This window comes from Eubalaena glacialis, chromosome 16 (genome assembly GCF_028564815.1).
Source record: "Eubalaena glacialis isolate mEubGla1 chromosome 16, mEubGla1.1.hap2.+ XY, whole genome shotgun sequence".
Lineage (NCBI taxonomy): Eukaryota > Metazoa > Chordata > Mammalia > Artiodactyla > Balaenidae > Eubalaena > Eubalaena glacialis.
The window spans coordinates 82,331,485-82,354,098 of NC_083731.1; the positions used below are offsets into that span (position 1 = coordinate 82,331,485).

At 38.5% G+C, this 22,614-nt stretch overlaps 1 non-coding gene across 1 annotated transcript; it reads left to right on the top strand.

Moving 5' to 3' along the window:
- The first annotated feature begins 22,165 nt into the window (after positions 1-22,165).
- Positions 22,166-22,272, top strand: LOC133076693 (U6 spliceosomal RNA). The gene has a single exon (XR_009697583.1). It is a non-coding gene; the product is annotated as a U6 spliceosomal RNA (small nuclear RNA).
- The last annotated feature ends 342 nt before the right edge of the window (positions 22,273-22,614 follow it).

The window sequence follows — 22,614 nt, forward strand, 5'->3', positions numbered from 1 at the left end:
CAGCCTGCATAAGTTACAGAGGTACATCCTTGTCTTTCATAGTGAGTAGTTATGTGTTAAATGTAAAATCAAGAAATAGTGATATAAACATATCATGTAGAATCAAAGGAGATAACTATCTTAACAAAAACTGTTAAAAGTGTTTTTCTTGATTCAGTGCAATCTCAATTAAAATCCCAGCAAGTTGTTTTGTGGATATCAACAAACTGATTCTGAAGTTCACGTGGAGAGGCAAAAACCCAGGAGAGTCAACACAATATTAAGAAGAACAAAGTTGGAAGACTGACACTACCCGACATCAAGACTTACTATAAAGCTACAGTATCAAGACAGTGTGGTATTTGGCAAAAGAATAGACAAGTAGGTCAATGGAACACAATAGACAGCCCAGAAATAAATAAACCCACAGAAATATATTCAGTTGATTTTTGACAAAGAAGCAAGGGCAATACAGTGGAGCAAGCACAGTCTTCTCAACAAATGGTGCTGGAACAACTGGACATCCACATGCAAAAATATAAATCTAGACAGAACTTACACTATTTGCAAAAATTAACTCAAAGTGGATCATAAACCTAAATACAAATTGCAAAACTATAAAACTCTTAGAAGATAATATAGGAGAAAACCAAGATGATTTTGAGGATGGCATTGACTTCCTAGATACAACACCAAAGGCATGATCCATGAAAGAAATAATTGATGAGCTGGACTTCATTAAAATTTAAAACTTCTGCACTGCAAAGGACAACGTCAAGAAAATGAGAATACAAGCCACAGGCTGGCAGAAAATATTTGCAGGAGACACATCTGATAAAACACTGTTATCCGAAGTATGCAAAAACCCTTAAAGCTCAACAGTAAGAAAACAAACAACCCAGTTAAAAAATAGGCCAAAGGCCTTAACAGACAGCTCACTAAAGTAGATATGTATATATGGCAGGTAAGCATATGAAAAGATGCTCTACATCATATGTCATCAGGGAAATGCAGATTCAAACAACAATGAGATACTACATGCCTATTAGAATGGCCATAATCCAGAACGTTGATTGACACCATCAAATGCTGGTGAGGAACTCTCATTCATTACTGGTGGGAATGCAAAATGGTATAGCCACTTTGGAAGACAGTTTGATGATTCCTTCCAGAGCTAATACTCTTACCATACAATCCTGCAGTCACGTTCTTTGGAATTTACCCAAAGGAGTTGAAAACTTATGTCCACACAAAAACCTGCACATGGATGTTTATAGCAGCTTTAATTATAATTGCCAAAACGTGGAAGCAATCAAGATGTCCTTCAGTAAGTGAATTGATAAATAAACTGTGGTACATCCAAACAATGAAATATTAACACTAAAAACAAATGAGCTACCAAGCCATGAAAAGACATGGAGGGATCTTAAATGCATATTACTAAATTAAAGAAGCCAATCTGAAAAGGCTACAAACTGTATGATTCTAACTATATAACATTCTGGAAAAGGCAAAACTATGGAGACGGTAAAAAGATGAGTGCCTGCTGCAAAAACAGACACATAGATCAATGGAACAGGATAGAGAGTCCAGAAATAAATCCACACACTTATGGTCAATTAATCTACAAGAAAGGAGGCAAGAATATACAATGGAGAAAAGACAGGCTCTTCAGTAAGTGGTGCTGGGACTTCCCTGTTTGACGCAGTGGTTAAGAATCCGCCTGCCAATGCAGGGGACACGGGTTTGAGCCCTGGTCCGGGAAGAACTCACATGCCGCGGAGCGCCTGGGCCCGCCCGTGCACCACAGCTACTGGGCCAGCGTGCCACGGCTACTGAGGCCCGTGCGCCTGGAGCCCGTGCTCCGCAACAAGGGAGGCCACTGCAGTGAGAAGCCCGTGCACCACAACGGGGAGTGGCCCCTGCTCCCTGCAATTAGAGAAGGCCGGCGTGCAGCAATGAAGACCCAACACAGCCAAAAATAAATATATTAATTAATTAATTAAAAAAGGTGCTGGGAAAACTGGACAGCTACATGTAAAAGAATGAAATTAGAACATTCTCTAGCACTATATACAAAAATAAACTCAAAATGGATTAAAGACCTGAATGTAAGACTGGATACTATAAAACTCTTAGAGGAAAACAGAGGGAGAACACTCTTTGACATAAATCACAGCAATATATTTTTTGGATCCGTCTCCTAGAGTAATGGAAATTAAAACAAAAATAAACAAATGGGACCTAATTAAACTTAAAAGCTTTTGCACAGCAAAGGAAACCCTTGACACAAAGAAAAGACAACCTACTGAATGAGAGAAAATATTTGCAAATGATACGACCACTAAGGGATTAATATCCAACATTTACAAACAGCTCATACAACTCAACATCAAAACAAACAACCCAATTAAAAAATGGGCAGAAGAACTGAATAGACATTTTTCCAAAAAGGAAATGCAGATGGCCAACAGGCATATAAAAAAGAACAAAATTTTGTCATTTGCAGCAACATGGATGGACTTGGAGGGCATTATGCTAAGTTAAATAAGTCAGACAGAGAAAGACTGGTAAGACATCACTTATATATGTGGAATCTAAAAAATACAACAAACTAATGAATATAACAAAAAAGAAGCAGACTCACAGATGTAGAGAACAACCTAGTGGTTACCAGTGGGGAGAGGGAAGGGGGAGGGGCAAAAAAGACGTCGGGGAGGGGAAGGCACAAACTGCTGGGTATAAGATAGGATCAGGGATGTATTACAATGCAGGGAGTATAACCAATGTTTTGTAATAACTGTGAATGGGAAGTAACCTTTAAAAATCATAAAAAAATTTTTTTTAATTTTAAATAAAAATTAAAGAAAAACATGAGTGGCTGCTCGGGGGTAGGGGATGGAGGAGGAAAGGGAAGCAGATGAATAGGTGGAGCACAGAGGATTTTTTGGGCAGTGAAAATATTCTGTAATGATAGACACATGCCATTATATGTTTGTCCAAACCCATAGAATGTACAATACTGAGTGAACTATAATGTGAACTGTGCTTTTTGGATGATTATGATATGTCAGTGTAGGTTTATCAGTTATAATAAATGTACCATTCTGGTGAAGAGGCTGTGCATAGGTGGCGGCAGGGGGTAAGGGGGAAGGAAATCTTTGTCCCATCTCAATTTTGCTGTGAACCTAAAACTTCTCTAAGAAAAATGAAATCTTAAAAAAAATAGTTTTTTTTTTAAAGTGCTTGTCTTTGGGAACTGGAACTCGCTAGGGCCAAGAAAGGGTTTATAATTCTTTAATCCATGCATTCATTCAACAGAACCTTATTGAATACCAACTGTGTGCCACACCTCATTTATTGTTTTATTTTAACGTTGTGCATATATTGCATTAAGAAACATTAAAAATTGGAAAAGCTAAATAAAATAAAAATGGAAATAAATTACAAATATAATTTAGCATTCACCATATAAAAACCTCTTCTATGACTGGAAATGTTTTTAAAACATTCGTGTTTATATAGTTCTAGCTGAATTACTATTTGAATTGCCTTTGTCCCTAACTGAACCAAAAAGACTCAAATTAGGACATTCATTTTTACCTGTACTTCTCACTACTTCTTTCTTTCATTGTTCCTTTAGCACTTGCAACTACTAATCAAGTATTTGTGAAACTCAGAGGCTAAATAGAGAGAGAAAAGTCTTATGGTATAGACTGAATTGGCTATTTATTGATTATTTATACAATCATTTTCTTCCAAAAATAGTTTTAGGAATTTTGTAACTCTAAAATGAGATTTTTAAAAGAAAGAGGGAGGAAGCAGAGACCATTATCTAGACCTGGCAATTTTGGTTTTTAAAATTTTTAAAATTTTTAAAATTTTTAATTTTTTTATTGAAGTATAATTGATGTACAATATTAATAAGTTACAAGTGTACAATACAGTGATTCACAGTTTTTAAAGGTTATACTCCATTTATAGTTATTATAAAATATCAGCTGTATTCCCTGTGTTGTACATATATCCTTGTAGCTTATTTTGTACATAATAGCTTGTACCTCTTAGTCCCCTACCCCTCTTTGCCCCTCTCCCCATTGGGAACCACTAGTTTGTTCTCTGTATCTGTGAGTTTACTTCTTTTTTGTTATATTCACTAGTTTGTTGTATTTTTTAGATTCCACATATAGTTGATACCATACCAGTATTTGTCTTTCTCTGACTTGTTTCACTTAGCATAATACCTTCCAAGTCCGTCCATGCTGTTACAAATGGCAAAATTTCATTCTTTAGTTGGCTGAATAATATTCCATTGTGTGTGTGTGTGTATATATATATGTGTGTGTGTGTATATATGTGTGTGTGTATATATATATGTATATATATATACACACACACATACCACATCTTCTTTATCCATTCATCTGTTGATGAATTCTTGGGTTGCTTCCATATCTTGGCAATTGTAAATAATCGTGCTATGAACATTGGGGTGCACATGTCTTTTCAAATTAGTGGTTTTGGTTTTTTTGGATATATACTCAGGAGTGGAATTGCTGGGTCATATGGTAGTTCTGTTTTTAGAGAAACCTTTGTACTGTTTTCCATAGTGACTGTACCAATTTACACCCCCATCAACAGTGTACAAGGGTTCCCTTTTCTCTGTATCCCCGCCAACATTTGTTATTTGTGTTCTTTTTGATGGTAGCCGTTCTGACAGTTGTGAGGTAATATCTCACTGTGATTTTGCTTTGATTTACCTGATGATTAGCAATGTTGAGCATCTTTTCATGTTAGAAGAGACAATTGTTAAAATACCAATAGAATAGAACCCTGCTATGGCTTGCTTGTAGCAATGCAAGTTCTGATAGGTCACAGGTCAAATCAAATTTTTTGAACTATGGCTATTTGCAGAACGGTTCCGGGCAACACGCTTTACATACATAGCCAGGAAAATGTTTTCACTGGTGTGCATTGAAAAGGAAGTTTGGGGAATCCTTCCACGATGAAAAAGATGGGTTGGGTCCTCCCATGGGCCTCCTTGAGCCCCAACCTTCCCTACTCCTTCCATTTTATATAGAGAATTTCCAAACAGGGCATGAGATACCAGGACAATAAACAGTTTTGCACAATAGAATTCTTCTCCAGTAGCAGTTAATAAAAGTTAATGTATCTCTTACGTAGTCTGTTTGAGCAGTTTTTCTTAGCTCTTTCCTTGGGAGAATGGAACTGCAGCTTAGCCTTTCATAACTTTTGCTCTGCTGTAAAAATTAAGTCCAACTCACACTCCTCTGTACCCCTACTCTGTAAACCACCGTTCGTTAAAAATCAAACTTCTCCCCCAAATCTCCACCATGACCCTCCTTCCCAATCTACTGAGCACTTAGTGTTTACTTTATTCTTCTCATGGTCTTGGTGTAATTAAAGAAAAAAAACTGAATCTACTTGCAGGAAATTCAAATAGTATGAAAACCAAAGTTCAAGTAAGAAAACTTATGTTTAGGGCCAGAGACAGAGGCATCGTATAGAGAGTAAAAAGCAGGAAGAGTTCATTTTATGCAATAGGATTGTATTATTCTGTTTATTTCAGTGGTTTTGGGGGGGAAAAAAAAACCACTCTACCCTGCTACATATCTAGTGCAGGGGAATCTGCAATTACCATATGGAAAAAAACAGTGAATGTCAAGGTTAGATGATGAGGTGAATATATCTGAGCCATTAATAGAAACGAATTAGCTTCCTCTCTTAATCAGCAGAAGTTTTCAAGTAGGCTTCCTGCTGTAGGGCCAAGGGTGGATATGGAACATGACTGCATCGTGATAAATGCAGCCAGCTCTTCCCATTGGGAGAACAGGTGTGAAGACGTTGAACAGACTGGAGCTACTAACCTTTAGTGGTAGAGCCTGGGCTGACACCAAGCTACCTAGGATTGCACCCCACTCCATTTGCCTGCTGTGCGCTTCCATTTCCTGCTGTGTAACATGGGGCATAATAATTACACGTCTGCACGAGATGGTTGTGAGGAATAGATGAATTAACAAACATCAAGTGCATGGCACATCATGAGCATTCATTAAACATTAGATATAATAATAATTGTGTTACTTTTTCTGCATTTCACTTAGGATGTAACATAATTAGCTGGGAAGAGATTGCTGCAGCCACTGAGTTCTAACTGGGTGGCCACAGCAAATCTTATTTTGTTAACTGCTGCAAAATAGGAAGATGAGCAAGTATTGTTAAAAAATCAATGTGTTGATTTTTATTGTCATGTTTCCCCTGTATTCATGGTATTCAGACCTAGAAGACCAAATAGATATAACGATAGGAGGACTTAGGTTAGGGTTAGGAGTCATCTTCCCTTTCTCACATTGAAAATGGCTGATTTAGGGGTTAGTGTTATTTTTTTTTTACAATGACCTAATCTAATATACGACCTCAGAGTCAAGATATTTGCAGTAGTGGGCTGAGGCCGGCCTGTATCAAGAACCAGTTGTTTAAATAGTCAAGAATTTTGCAAACTGATCATTAATCCATTGATAGCTTGAAATCAACCATGGTGGGAGTATTTATACCACAGAAATCAGTAAATGCTGCAAATTGGGGTCTTTTCCCCCCAGAGAACCAATTTACTAGCACACCACCGAGTACGTGTGTCCTGTACAACACGTGGAAGGAAATGAGGGTGCTTCAAAGGTACTGGCTTGCTCTTTCCAAAGTGTGTTTGCATCCTATCTAAATAATCTTTCCACCAGCTCTGTGACAGTGGCAGAGTACTGTTATTACTCAGGCTTCCTGACTTAGCACAACATTTGTTCTATCCTGATTTTGAGATTACAGTGTCATAGGATTTTATTTTTGGCAATTTGGGACTTCTAATTAATTTTAAGAGATGCTACAACATTTTCTAAATGAAAAAAAGGAAGGAATCATCTGAATTAAATATTCCAAATATCACTTTTCTGGAGGTTAGGGCGGTGAAGAGAAAGTTGAGGACATGGTAAATATTTCCTACAGATGTAAATATTTACTTGTCAACATTAGGGGACTCCTGTGCTGGTTGCCTTTGGGTGTGGAAAGAGGATATCAAAGAAACGGAACATGTACACATGTCCCTGAGGAAGACTTCATTATACATAGGAATCCTGCGCAGACATATGAAATGCTTAAGGATGTTTACAAAGCAAAATAACAACAAACACAATACAGTTGTGTTCAGACTGGGAACCTAGGAACTGAGGGGTTGATCAAAGGAGGCCTCCTGGAGTGGGGGGGAGTTTAGAGGTGTTTCTTCAGGAGGTGTCAGCTAAACCTGAATCGATGAAGAGGACAGGAGAGGATGTGACGACTAAGCAAGGATCTCCTGCCCCAGGGTCCCGCCAGCCTCTGGATAATGTTAGGCCTTCTAGGGATGAGGGAGGAAACTCAAACCAGACAATTTTATTACATCTTTTCCAGTCCGGTAAAAAAAAAAAAAAAAAAAAAAGAGGTTGAAAATCAGTAACAAAGTAGATTGAAGCCTGGGATTTTCTTTCTTTTGTTTTCCACCACTTTCCTTAGTCATCATGACATTCCAGTGGATAAATCACTGTATCAGGTAGAGGAATAGCTGAGAAATATTTCCTGTTTTGCTTTCTGAAGCTACATGACATATTGTTGCACCACAATGAACAGAAATCTAGCAGACAGATATCCAAACTCATAAACCAAATGGGTCAGGGTGTGGTTACTTGCATCACAAAAAGAGCTCTTCATTTTATAAAAGAATTCACCATTGTTTTATTCATTCCTTTTTTTAACAGACATTTGTTAAGTGCAGACTATATTTCAGGCACTGAAGGCACAAAGCTGTATGAAACAGGATCTGCTGCCCTCACAGGTCTCAGAGTAGCTGGAGGAACCAAGATGTTCTGGCCTAATTACAGTCACTCTCAAGTGTTATAGTAAAGGCTCAGACACTCTAGGAATTCAGTGATCAAGACAGTTAACTACTGCAGATACTCAGCAAGTTTACAAAAAGAGGGGGATGCTTCAAGAGGCAATGAGTGGGTTCACCAGACCAAAAGAGATAGCTTTCCTAAAGGATGACAAAATAGAAAAGTAAGCAGGTATTAAAAAAAAAAAAAAATCAATGTGTTGCCATCGTTTCCACTGCATTCATGGTGTTCCAATCTAGAGGACCACTTAGATATCATAACTGAAGGACTCATGTGAAATTAGGAGTAATCCTCACTTTATGCCACAGGAACAAAAAGATTGTTGTGGTGATTATAATTGGAGCAGGGAAATTGATAGTTTCTGGAGAGAGATTAGGTGTCGGTAATAGGAAATTACTGAACATTTTTAGCAAGAGCAGGAGTGGCATGCTCTGATTTGTAACTTTTTGACAAAGATCATTTTAGAGATGATATAGAAGATGGATTGGAAAGTCGAATTCTTTAAATAGAAGCTCCCTTATTACAATACATTTAAAATATGATTTTATTTACAAAGTTCTGCTTGCATAGAGTAAGCCCTTAGCCCGTCCTTTGGAGCAAGCAGACATACCTCTGATATGGAAGGTGAAGTCCAAGAAAGCCCAGGCGTTCTCAGTGTTTTAATGCCACGTGGCTCCATTTTTCAGTGTCACAAAGCAGTTCTGCTTAGAGCAACTGTCCCAACTTTAAACCTGATAAAATGATTGATTTTGTACCACCCACACCATAAATATTTTCAAAGTATCAAAACAGTGCTCCAGACAATTCAGATGTGGAAATTCCCTGTCATTTATCCTCCATTTTCCCACCAAAATCGTGTAAGTTCTTTGAAACCTTAAGGTGACTTGCCTTTTCCTTTGCTTTGAGATGTTGCCGTGAGTGAAGAATTTTCTGGGCTGTCTACACAGCTGGGAGGGGATTCACTTCATCCCTTAAGATACGCAAAGGACAGCTTATAAGGAAATTTCTCAAAATGAGAGCAACAATATGTATGATAGTCCCTGGGTATTTTTCCAAGGAATTTCTAAATTTAGTTTAGAGTTTGCTTCTGATGGCTAGCATCCTGCTGAGTTAATGATTTTCAAAATCAGAAGACATAAAGTAGTTAAACAAAATTGCTTCTGAAGATACCTTGAAGGACTGAAGAAAGTAAGTCATGGTTGCTCAGGTTTGTGCTTTGGAACGCTTGCTGATACAGCCAGGGATCCTGTTTCATCCTTTGTGTTTCAAATCATCTTAATTTGGAAATCATCTTTTGGTGCTTTATGACCCCAATTCTACTCTGCCAGCATAGAAGGGTACTATTCCGTTTTTCATTTCTCACTTTTAAAAGAGGTGAGGGAATTTAGAAAACTCAAATCTCAAACTTCTTGAATCCAGGAAAATGGCACCCCACCTGCCACTTAACAAAACAACCAGGTAGATTGTATTTTAAGTCAGAGAGCCTGGAAATCAATAAACTCTACTTCTTTCTTCTTTTATCTGTTATTGACAGATTCTTGTATTTTCTTAACCTAGGAGGAGGGGAAGAGTGTCTGGCAATGGCAAGTTACCTATGACTGAAACAGACTGTAGGCTGCTGAAAATGTTTCAGCCATTGGCTTTTAAAAATATATATCGATCTGTAAGGCTGCTTGTATTCATGATTTTATTTATTTTTTTATTGAAGTTTAGTTGATTTACAATATTATATTATATTATATTTCAGGTGTACAACATAGTGATTCAATATTTTTATAGATTATACTCCATTTAAAGTTATTACAAAACAGTGGCTATATTTCCCTGTGCTTTACAATATATCTTTGTTGCTTATGTTTTTATACATAGTAGTTTATATCTCTTAACCCCATACCCCCATCTTGCCCCCCCTTCCCTCTGCCCACTGACAACGACTAGTTCTCTATATCTGTGAGTCTGTTTCTGTTTTGTTATACATTCATTTATGGTTTTTTTAGACTCTACATATAGGTGATAACGTGTTTGTCTTTCTCTGATTTATTTCACTATGCATAATGCTGTCTAGGTCCATCCACATTGTTGCAAATGGCAGAATTTCATTCTTTTTATGGCTGATAGAATATAAATATTCTATCATATATTGATATATATATCTCACGTCTTCTTTATCCATTTATCTGTTGAGGGATGTTAGGTCGTTTCCATATCTTGGCTACTATAAATAATGCTCCTATGAACATTGGAGTTCATGTATCTTTTCCAATTAGTGTTTTAGTTTTCTTCAGATATATACCCAGGAGTGGAATTGCTGGGTCATATGATAGTTCAATTTGTAGTTTTTTGGGGAACCTCAATACTGTTTTCCGTAGTGGCTGCACCAATTTACATTCCCACCAACAGTATAGAAGGGTTCCCTTTTCTCTATATCCTCACCAAACTTTGTTGTTTGTGGTCTTTTTTTTTTTTTTTTTTTTTTAATTTATTTATTTATTTATGGCTCTGTTGGGTCTTCGTTTCTGTGTGACGGCTTTCTCTAGTTGGCGGCAAGTGGGGGCCACTCTTCATTGCGGTGCGTGGGCCTCTCACTATCGCGGCCTCTCTTGTTGCGGAGCACAGGCTCCAGACGCGCAGGCTCAGTAATTGTGGCTCACGGGCCTAGTTGCTCCGCGGCATGTGGGATCTTCCCAGACCAGGGCTCGAACCCGTGTCCCCTGCATTGGCAGGCAGATTCTCAACCACTGCGCCACCAGGGAAGCCCTGTGGTCTTTTTGATGATAGCCATTCTGACGTGTGTGAGGTGATATCGCATTGTGGTTTTGGTTTGCATTTCTCTGATGATTAGAGATATTGAGCATCTTTTCATGTGCCTGTCAGCCATCTGTAGATCTTCTTTGGGAAAATGTCTATTCAGGTTTTCTGCCCAGTTTTAAATTGGGTTGTTTGTTTTTTGATATTGAGTTGTATGAGCTGTTTCTATATTTGGGGTATTAACCTCTCATCGGTCATCATTTGAGAATATTTTCTCCCATTCAGTAGGTTGTCTTTTTGGTCTGTTGATGGTTTCCTTTGTTGTGCAAAAGCTTTTAAGTTTAATTAGGTCCCATGTGTTTCTTTTTGCTTTTCTTTCTTTTGCCTTTGGAAACACATCCAAAAAAATATTGCTATGATTTATTCAAAGAGTGTTCTGCCTATGTTCTCTTCTAGTTTTATGGTTTTAGGTCTTATATTTAGGTCTTTAATCCATTTTGAGTTTATTTTTGTATATGGTGTGGTGAAATGTTCTAATCTCATTCTTTTATATGTAGTTTTCCCAGCACCACTTATTGAAGAGACTGTCTTTTCTTCATTGTATATTCTCACCTCCTTTGTCATAGATTAATTGATCATAGGTGTGTGAGTTTATTTCTGGACTTTTTGTTCGGTTCCATTGACCTATGTGCCTGTTTTTGTACCAGTACCATGCTGTTTTGATTACTGTAGTTTTGTAGCATAGTCTGAAGTCAGGGCACATGAACCTCCAGCTTTGTTCTTTTTTGCTGAAGATCGCTTTGGCACTTTGAGGTCTTTTGTGGTTCCATACATAAATTTAGGATTATTCTAGTTCTGCAAAAAATATGGGTATTTTGATAGGGATTTCATTAAATCTGTAGATTGCTTTAGGTAGTGTGGACATTTTAACAATACTAATTTTTCCAATCCAAGAACATGGGCTCTTCTTCCATTTCTTTATTGGAGTATAGTTGATTCCATTTCTTTGTGTCATTTTTAAATACCTTCATCAGTGTTTTATAGTTTTCAGGGTATAGGTCTTTCATCTCCTTGGTTAATCTTATTCCTAGGTATTTTATTCTTTTCAATGCAATTTTAAATGGGATTGTTTTCTTGCTTTCTCTCTCTGATAGTTCATTATTATTGTATAGAAAAGCAACAGATTTCTATATGTTAATCTTGTATCCTGAAGCTTTACTGAATTCATTTGTTACTTCTAATAGTTTTTTTGGTGGAGACTTTAGGGTTTTCTATATGTAGCATCATGTCATCTGTAAATAGTGACAGTTTTACTTCTTCCCTTCCAATTTGGATGCCTTTTATTAATTTTTCTTGTTTGATTGCTGTAGTGAGGACTTCCAGTACTATATTAAATAGAAGTTGCAAGAGTGGGCATCCTTGTCTTGTTGCTGATTTTAGAGGTAAGGCTTTCTTTCATCTTTTCACCATTGAGTATGACATTGCTGTGGGTTTGTCATAAATGGTCTTTATTATGTTGAGATATGTTCCCTCTATACCAACTTTGATGAGAGTGAATTTTTATAATTAATGGATGTTGAATCTTATCAAATGCTTTTTCTGTCCATTGAGATGATGTGATTTATATCCTTCCTTTTGTTAGTGTGGTGTATCACATTGACTGATTTGTGAATATTGGACCATCCTTGCATCCCTGGAATAAATCCCACTTGATCATGGTGTATGATCCTTTTTATGTATTGTTGGATTCGGTTTGCTAATATTTTCTTGAGAATTTTTGCATCAATATTCATCAAACGTATTGGCCTATAATTTTCTTTTTTTGTAGTGTCTTTGTCTGGGTTTGGTGTCAGGGTCATGATGGCCACATAGAATGAATTTGGGAGTGTTTCCATCCTCTTCAATTTTCTGGAATAGTTTGAGAAGGATAAGTATTAGCTCTACTTTATAATTTATAATTATAATTTTATTTCAATCACAGTTTTATTTCTCTCTGCTCAATTGACTTTAGGCTGTGACTAAGTCTTTTAAGACCAGAAGGCTGTAGGCCTTTGTTGCATAAGAACTCAGGAGGCTTTGCCCAGATGCTAAGTGGCTTTGAAAAAAAGTCAGTGATGTTGGGGGGGTGACAGGAAAGCAGTAGCCTGGTCTACATAATTGTCCAAATAATCATTTTAAAACACTACTTTAATCCTTCTTATTGTATCAAGACTAAATTCTCTACCTTAGGATACAATACCTTCAATTTACAGGCCTCACTGTGAGCTTCTATCTTGCTTTTCCCTGGTGCCAACCCTCTCTTCAGCTGGTGCCCTGTGGTTTGCCTGTTCCTTTAATTATCATGACCCACATTTTGTGTCTTTGCCTTTGTTTCTCATCTCCAACATAGGATACTCTCTTAAGTTCTCTCTATTAAACTAAATCCTCAAATTTCTTCAAGACCCAGACTTTAAAAGCTCACCTTGCCAAACTTACCCATTCCTCAGAGATTCTTTGGTACCCTGTAATAAAGACAGCTCACCTTGCCAAACTTACCCATTCCTCAGAGATTCTTTGGTACCCTGTTAATACTCTAAATCCTTTGTCATGTGTTTTTAGCCCTTTCATACGTAAATCATAGGACCTGAGAGCTACAAGAGACCCTAGAGATCTTTTACAGAAGGGGATGGTGAGGCCCAGAGAGATTAAGGGACTTTCCCAGTGACACAAAACAGTACGGTGAAGTCTGATGCTCCTGAAGACAGTCTTGAGGCTCAGTGATATCATGAGATGACTTCACAGTCATCAAATGATGGTTCATTATAGCTTCACAGTTGAATCCTAATCTCAGAAAATAAGTATTCCAGGTGATTCTTGTATGACATCTCCCAGTTCTGCAGCACAGGTATACTTGAGAGCATCACATCATCCACTCACTCCAAAAGCAGAGAGCATGTCTCATATTTTGAAAAGTTTCCTTGATTGTTTTATGTAGTATTAAGGTTTCGTCTTCCCTTCTCCCATAGCAACCACTTACTTTCTCATAGCAAATATTTACCATTTTTATCATTGAATTGGACTGTAATTATCATATTATTAAAATAATGATAGTATAATTGGACTGTAAAATCATGAAGGCAGGGACAGGGATTATTTTGTATTGTATTCCAGGGTCTAGAGCACAATGCCTTGAACACAGCAAGTACTCAAGAAATATTGAATGAATGAACGATTATACCTTTTTTCCAGCTTACATGTAAAGTCTACAGGACAGGGACTTAGTTCTTGTTAGCTTAAAGCAAGTAAATTAAAGCCAAATCAGGGTTTTAAAGTAAAATGTACTAGAACAGGAGTCACAAATTTAAATGCCTGTAGACGGAAGCAGGGAACATAAATAGCAAAGCCAGTCTGGTATGAGAAATACAACAGTGCAAGCCCAGTGATTAGGAAACGATACTGATAACTGTGAGGAATGTGGCGAAGGAAGGCGCACAGGCCTCATCTAAACAGGCTTCTTGCTGCGTGTAGGACTGGAAACCCCATGTCACTAGATCTTCTGATTTTTCTAGAGAGGCTGAAATCCAAACTTTAATATAAAAATACCACAATATAAAAATATTGGTAATTAATTAATTTTAAAAGAAAAACACTGTGTGGACAAAACAAATCTTACTGTGGGCAGCTCAGAGACTGCCAGCTCCCAAACTTCTGGTCTAGAATCAAAGGAACACATCAAGCACCTCTGTACAGATAATTGAACCCCATCTTCCTGTCTTTCCTGAGTGGGACTCCCATGGTATATGTAGCATCACTGTGCCTGCAGACTTGTGCCGCCATGAGAGCCAGATGGACCAATCCCTTCATTCTGCTCCAGGGCCTACAGGGGCCAAGAAGAGATGGCACAGATGTGCCCTGCTGGCAGACTCTGCAGCTTCAGAAGGCGACAGTAATTGACATTTTTAAAGTAGAAAAGGCAACAAGATTTATGCACTCTAAATTGACCGTGGAATGCTCTCCAAGCAAAATTATCACAAGCCTATCTGAAACGTCTTCCCAAAAAAATCGGAAGGGGGAGGACTAGGATGAGGGAAGCTGCTTTTCTTAAATTTACAGATTCTACTTTGCCTACATATTTGAGACAGTTCTTAAAATAGTCGTGTGTAATGTGAGATCTTTTGTGTGTAATACAGAAGAGCATGTGCACAAGAAAAGGCTTTTTCATAAAAATGATTTAGTTTGGAACATGCAATATATCACTTATTTCTTGCGTATAAGTGCGGTATAAGAAATAAGTGATATATTGCATGTTCTAAACTAAATCATTTTAGCCAAAACAGTTTTCCACTAGCGAAAGTTAGTCAAATCTCTTACTTGTATGAGTAGTCATATTTTTAAAAAAATCAAAACAGCCAAAACAAAAGTCCAAAATCTCAAGCATCACACGCACACGCGCGCGCACACACACGCACACACACACACCCTGAGCTATGTGAATAGAATTGTTTTGTTAACAACAGGAGTTTGTCAAACTGCCTTGCCAATGTGTCCATGGCCTTAAAAGGGCCTTCATTCAGTTACAGTTTGCTGATCAGCCCAGTATGAAATGGGGGGAGCTGGTGTCAGAATTAGTGCCCCCTGGAGGGGGGCTTGGGATCAGCCTCATGTTCAGCTGGTGCTGCAGCTCGCTGATGTCACCATACAGCAGGTGGAGCTCCGAGGGGACCCCCAGACTCCTCACTGACCCCAGCCCTTCCCCCAGGTACTCAGAGACACCCGTTTTCAAGATTAGGAGCCTAAGGTACACTGCTCTTCAGGGTGAAAATGTCATTGTTTCGAACATATCCATGTTTCTCTGATCCCATTTGGGTGTCATCTGACAGACAAAACCTGTGCAGTCTCAGCACAGACGCGGGGAACTTTGACACAGTCTGTTGGTTTCTCTCTCCAGACCCTGCCCGGTGCTCCCGCCCCTCCTCCCAGCCTCCCTGCTTTGGGCACCCACAGCAGCCATCCCTCTCCCAGCCAGTCCTTTCCCAGCCTTTGAGTTAGCTGGCGACACGAGAGCATTAAACTAGAAAGAATTCTCAAAACCGCAGTCAGATATCCTGGTTCCACGTTACTTCATGCACGTCAGTTAACCTTTCCCTTTTGTAAAATAAAGCAGATAACATCTGTCGTTCGGGCTCAGAGGACTGTATTGAGAATCATAGGTGTTTACACATGTGAAGTCAAAATAGAGAACGTATCCAAATAGAAATAAACCTCCTTAACTCAGAATTCCATATCGTACTTACCTGGTTTTGCTTACTCCAAGATCTGAACTGTTAATTGTAAGAAGTCTAGGTACATAGAGCAGGGCATTCTTTAAGATGATAAAAATAATGAAAAACATATTCTCGAAAATGACCAACTGTGCTCTGGAATGAAGGATGTACTCTTTACCATTCATACATACATACGAAGAACCACTAAGTTTTACCCCCACTAAGGAATGGGTGATAACCTTCACCAGTTGGGCTAAAAGATGATTTGTGGTCCACTCTGGTTCTCACTTCTGGAGTCAGAAACTTAGGCATCATCTCTCCACCTCTCCCCCCGCTCCCTCCCAACACCAGTCCTGGCGCTTCTGCCTCTTGTTGCCTCTTGAATCAGTGAACTTCTCTCCATCACCCTAGTGCACATCTTCTCCGTCTCTCATCTGGATTATTGCAGCGACCTCCACACTGGTCTCCCTGCTCTAGGGGTGCTCGTCTCCAATCCGTCCATCACACAATCACTCTGGTTCTCTTGCTAAGAGACAGGTTTGACCAGGCCACAGTCCTGCCAAAACCCTTCAGTGACCATCCATTGCCTTTAGGCGTAAGACTCAGCTCCCTACCAGGCTTCCAAAGCCCTCCAGCCTCTGACATCTGCCCAGCTCCCCTGCCTCCTTTCGTGGTTACTATCTTATGCATGCAGCCATCTTCTCTCTTGCTTTTAGGCCTTCCCATGTGCTAGTCTTAGCCTGTAATGCCATTTTTTTCCCCAACCCAGATTGACACCTGCATTTGACTGGGCAAAATGCTACTCATCCCTCAGCTCCAGCTTAAATTTTACTTCCTCAAGGGACCTTGCTGCACCCTTAAAATAGGTTAGAACACCCTCTACTTTCCCTGTAATACGTCATTATGCTTTATTGTGTAATGTCTGTCCTCCCTGTGAGGCTGTAAGCTCTATGAGGATGGGATCCACTTTATATAGTGGTGATATACATATATATATATATATATATATATATAGTGCTATATATAGTGTGCTGGCGCTGTAGCCAATGTCTGGCACAGTGAGGAGCACATGCTAGGATCTCAACAGCATTTACCGATAGAGTGAGTGACCAAGTGAGTTAATATCCCGTGCTGTTCTTTTTCCCCCTCTAGGCTGCCTGTTGTGTGCTATGATACCTGCTTTTTTCAGGACTTTTATTTGTAACCACACACAGTTCTTAGTTTGCTTATGCTTAATAAGTCTTTGAGTACCACCCTTATCCACTGATTTCCATTGTTAACTACACACCACCATACCCTCCCCTTCCCAGTTGGCATCGTGAAACATTACTAGTCAGTTACAAAACAAGCAGGTGGATACAGATCTCCTCGTATTGAAAATCTCGAAGCCATTTGAGTGAATAAAGTAAGTTTAAAAATACTTACACTAAATAATACTATATATTTGTATACGGCTGTTTTAAGAAATTTGTAGGCCCTAATCAATCTTAAATTTTGAAGGCGCTGCTCCACCTAATTTGGGATGTATTTCTCAAATGAAATGTAAATTTTTGTTGCAAAAATAGGAAGAATTTTTCTAATTTTTCTTTTGAAAAGATTTGGTTACAAGTAATTTATTTGCAATTAGGTATGATTTTTCAATAATTGTCATTTATATTTGGGAACAATTGTGAAGTGAGGAGAATCCAATCTTTTCAAATGTAATAACTTGTTAATGAATACTAAGTTTGACAACATTAAATTTGGTAGTGATTTAAACATTATTTTTCAATTGTTTAGTTTTCTTTTTATACTTCAGAGGCGATACGAAATACCCCTGAAAAGTGGGGAGACATTTGTCATTATGCTTATGGTGCCCAGGTGATCAAATGGCTGTATGGCTGTAGATCTAGATGACAATGCATAGAAGAAATAAAAGGGCTGGAATTATATACAGTAAATTGATAACTGTGGTGACCTCTAGGAAGGGAACCAGGATTGGAAATTGAGGGCTGAGGAACACTAGCTTATTCATGTCTGAAGTTTTCGGAGAGAATATATTCCTATATTACTTGAAAAATACAATTTAAAAGGAGACAATATTATTTCTTAAATAAAAAGACTGGAGTGGGCGATCTCATAAACACTGAGGACTTTCAAGTAGATATGGGTAGTTATCAATGATGGAAATATTTCTAAGCCTATTTTTGTCTGGCTGTAACATATTTGGGTACATGATATAGTATTGATTTTATACAAAGCAAACAAAAAATTTCGAAGATAATTGTCCAAGAGCATCACTGTAGTATTTGACTCTATCAGGTCTCTTGGAATGGGTAACTCTATGCATAACTTTGGTAATAAATCTTCCCCATTGTTATATCTGATTTTATAGCTTCTTGATACCCATAATGGAAAAAGAAACTTCCTTGAAACCTCTGGTATTAAAATGATGACACTCCAGAGGAAAAAATAGGCAGACCACATCTCATTAATGTTGTTACTTTGTAGTTAGCTGGGTTTCACCTCAGCATTTATTCTAAGACCTGGATTCCTTGCAAAGGCTTTTCTAAGGTTACCAAACCAAAGGAGATGTTATCACAGATGAGGATGTGGGAATTTCATGTACCAGGACCCCCATTCTTTCAATATATATTTTAATAATTACTTCTTCTGGCATCTGAGAACAGACATGGGGTATGTAAATATAAGCATAAAAAGCTCATGTTTGTTTTAATGCAATCAAGAATATTCTGCTTTCACCCATTCAGACAAGACAGTAATGGTTGTGACTAATTATAAAAAGTAATTCTTGAGTTTTTTTTCTTAATAGCATTCTCTTGTTTATAAATTTACTTTGTATTTAGATATTAATTTCAAATCCCAAATCTGAATTGACCATGGTGAACACAAGGACAATCTTATGTTCTATTTTTTAGCGTGGGGAAGTTTATTTATTGTCTTTTTATTTCCAAGATAAAGTCTATGGGCTTCCCTGGTGGCGCAGTGGTTGAGAATCTGCCTGCCAATGCAGGGGACACAGGTTCGAGCCCTGGTCTGGGAAGATCCCACATGCCACGGAGCAACTAAGCCCGTGAGCCACAACTACTGAGCCTGCGCGTCTGGAGCTTGTGCTCTGCAACAAGAGAGGCTGCGATAGTGAGAGGCCTGTGCACCGCGATGAAGAGTAGCCCCCGCTCACCGCAACTAGAGAAAGCCCTCGCACAGAAATGAAGACCCAACACAGCCAAAAATAAAATAAATAAATTAATTAATAATAATAAAAAAAAAACTTATAAAAAAAAAAGAAAAGTCTAGAGAAAATGTTAATTGATTCCTTTTGTCAGTACTTGAGATCTGGCAAAAGTATCATTCTAAAAACACGAGGTAGCAAGTAATGTTAAAGAAAAAAAAAAGAGTTGGAAAATATCAAAGCCTATTTTTCCAAAATGACGTATTATGAAAGGACATGGAGCCTTCAACATAGGGATAAGATACAGGAACAAAGAAATACATCAAACCAATGAGAACAAAATCATCAAAATGCCATAATACTCAAAAAGTGGCAAGCAGGAAGAAATAAAGGCATCCCTGAAAAAGATAGGATTGAGAACAGTGCATGTAAAATGGAGCAGTGAAAAGTGAAGAAGTGAGAAAAATTAACAAATTGCAGCTTTTAATGGATTATGACACTTAAATGAGAAAAAGCAACATGAAAAATAAACCTGTTTTTAAATACTGATCGTATGCATTCTGTAACCTGAACCAAATGCTGTGAAAGACCATTCAGTTAAAATTATTAAGTGGAAAATGACCTTCTTCCCAATAGGAAGCCTTCATCCAACTTAAGGTCTTCCTTCTATTTTGACACTGTATTTGAGGTAATGTACAGAAACAGATCAACTTTAAGATAAATTCTGAGCCATCCCACACACATCCCAGCAGGTGTTCTGGGCCTGGGTTTGGCCAAAAGCATCTCCATGTTGCTCTGCTTCAGCTTTGGGTTTGGCAGAGCCAGGTATTTCGTGGCCTCAGACCTGCATCTCTGAACACTGATGGTAATGATACTCCACGTTCTCTCCTTCATTTGAGACTGACTGGACGGCCATGCTTCATTTTGATTGGGTCTTAACTTATTTGAAAATCTCCTGGAGAAAAACATAAAATTGCACCCAAACATTGAAGCCACATACACAGGGCTCCCCAGATCCCTAGGAGTCTTGCAGGCCTGTGCCCAGCCTGGCAGCCAAGGCGTGCTCCAGACCTTCCCAGGCACGGAGGCATTACTCCTACAAAATCCTAGAAAGCAGTAAACTCCCTCTATATTTTCTAATTTGTAGTGTTGGGGAGAAGAGAAATTTTGGAGGAAATAAAAATGTTCTTCAGCTCCTGAGATGAATATACTAATGAAGTCCCATGTCAGCATCTAGCATTTGGGGACAAGGAAATCACAGCACACCTAGGGAAGTCTTGCGACTTCCATCTACCCCACATCAAATCCAAGAGAATGTTTAAAAATGAGTCTTAACACTGCCTGCTTTCTGCTGAAATAATGTGGCTGCTCAAAAGGGTTGTTTTAATTTATGGAAGCTCCAGTACCTCAAAAATATTCTTGCTGTGACACCAAGGTTATGAAAAATGAGTGTGGCTGGTTGACTTTTTTTTTAAAATCCATTCTAAATCTTGGACTAAGTTCAAGCTTTACTATTTTTTTCTGTGTTCACCCAAATGAACTTGACTTGTTAGGCATGACCCCAGGGGCCCTTAGCCATGTGTGCAGGGCTTTTACCTCCTTTACAGCCTTCTCATTTTCATCAGTAAAACAGGCCATCAGCCAACATTATGTTTCTCTTTTCAGCTCTCTTTGTGGTTGTAAGACAGGAAAAAAATAAGTTCGCTCTTAGTGCTGACACATCGTTCTGCTTTTACGTTGCTAAATTCACTCAGAAAGACCTTGTGCGCACGACACCTACAGGCCTTTCTGGTCAGAGAGGAGCAGCCCTTGTGCCTTTCTCCTGTCCAGTGGTTTGCGTGGCATCTACCCCGCTCTGGTGTCCATTCATCTTAGATTTTCTAGAAGAGCCTCCATTTAAAATATTTGTGAAGGGGCCACTCCCAGGACACTTCATGGCCCCAAATATCCCACATGAGTTATGGAAATCCATTGGACAAGCACTGCCTTCTTCCCTGTTAGCCTGCAGTGATCCAGGGTCTGCTGTCTCCGGGCACCAAACTTGGGACCAAGCTTCTGTCTTTGTAACAACTGGCATAACTCTGCCGTTTCTGCAGGGTCCAGGGGTAGCCTATTACCGGCAAGAATCCTGCCAATCACAAATGCTCTTTGAGTCAGGAGGATGGTCTAAAATATCTCTTCACTGTTCCCTTTGGTCATTTTTCAGACCATGCAGAGGACTTCTCAGAGTGAAGCCCTTCTAGGGGGCCCTTCTCCCTGCTTTTCATCCTTTTCCACCCTCTGCCCACCTTCAGGACCCTCTTTGTCACATGACCCTTTTTCTGAGCCTCGGGAAACCCATCTGTGGTTTCATCCAAAGAGGAAATGGTGAGTTCTCACCTTCTTCAGAGCAGAGCCCTTTCAAAACAAACAAGCTCTTTCATGTGTAACACAGATATGTGATTGTGCTGGAAAAATCCCTCCCGGGCAGAGGTGAGGATGCGCAGGAATAAAATGGTGAAGGGGACAAAAAAGTGATTTCCACAACACAGGGATAGCAAGAATTGGGAGACAAGAAAATTTTTTATATTTTTGTTTGTTTTTAAATTTTTATTGGAGCATAGTTGATTTACAGTGTTGTGTTACTTTCTCCTGTACAGCAAAGTGAATCAGTTATACATATATCTACTTTTTTTAAGATTCTTTTCCCATATAGGTCATTACAGAGTATTGAGTAGAGTTCCCTGTGCTATACAGTAGGTCCTTTATTAGTTATCTATTTTATATATAGTAGTGTGTATATGTCAATCCCAGTCTCCCAGTTTATCCCTCCCCCCCCTTTCCCTCCTCGTACCCATAAGATTGTTTTCTACATCTGTTAACTCTATTTCTGTTTTGTAAATAAGTTCATTTGTACCATTTTTTTTAGATTCCACATATAAGTGATATCATACGATATTTGTCCTTCCCTGTCTGACTTAGAGAAGAAAATTTTCTAAATGCCAATAGTTTGCCTGGGAGACTACCATATATATATATATTTATTTATTTATTTTTATATCTGGTGATTGAGGCTGGCATATTGCCTATCAAGATAATGATAGCTAGTGCTCACTTCAGCAGCACATGTACTAAAATTGGAACGATACAGAGAAGATTAGCATGGCCCCTGCGCAAGGATGACACGTAAATTTGTGAGGCATTCCATATTTTTAGCTACATGCAAAAGAATGAAATTAGAACACTCCCTAACAGCATACACAAAAATAAACTCAAAATGGAATAAAGACCTAAATGTAAGGCCAGACACTATAAAACTCTTAGAGGAAAACATAGGAAGAACACTCTGTGACATAAATCACAGCAAGATCCTTTTTGACCCACCTCCTAGAGAAATGGAAATAAAAATAAAAATAAACAAATGGGACCTAATGAAACTTAAGAGCTTTTGCACAGCAAAGGAAACCATAAACACGATGAAAAGACAACCCTCAGAACGGGAGAAAATATTTGCAATGAAGCAACTGACAAAGGATTAATCTCCAAAATATACAAG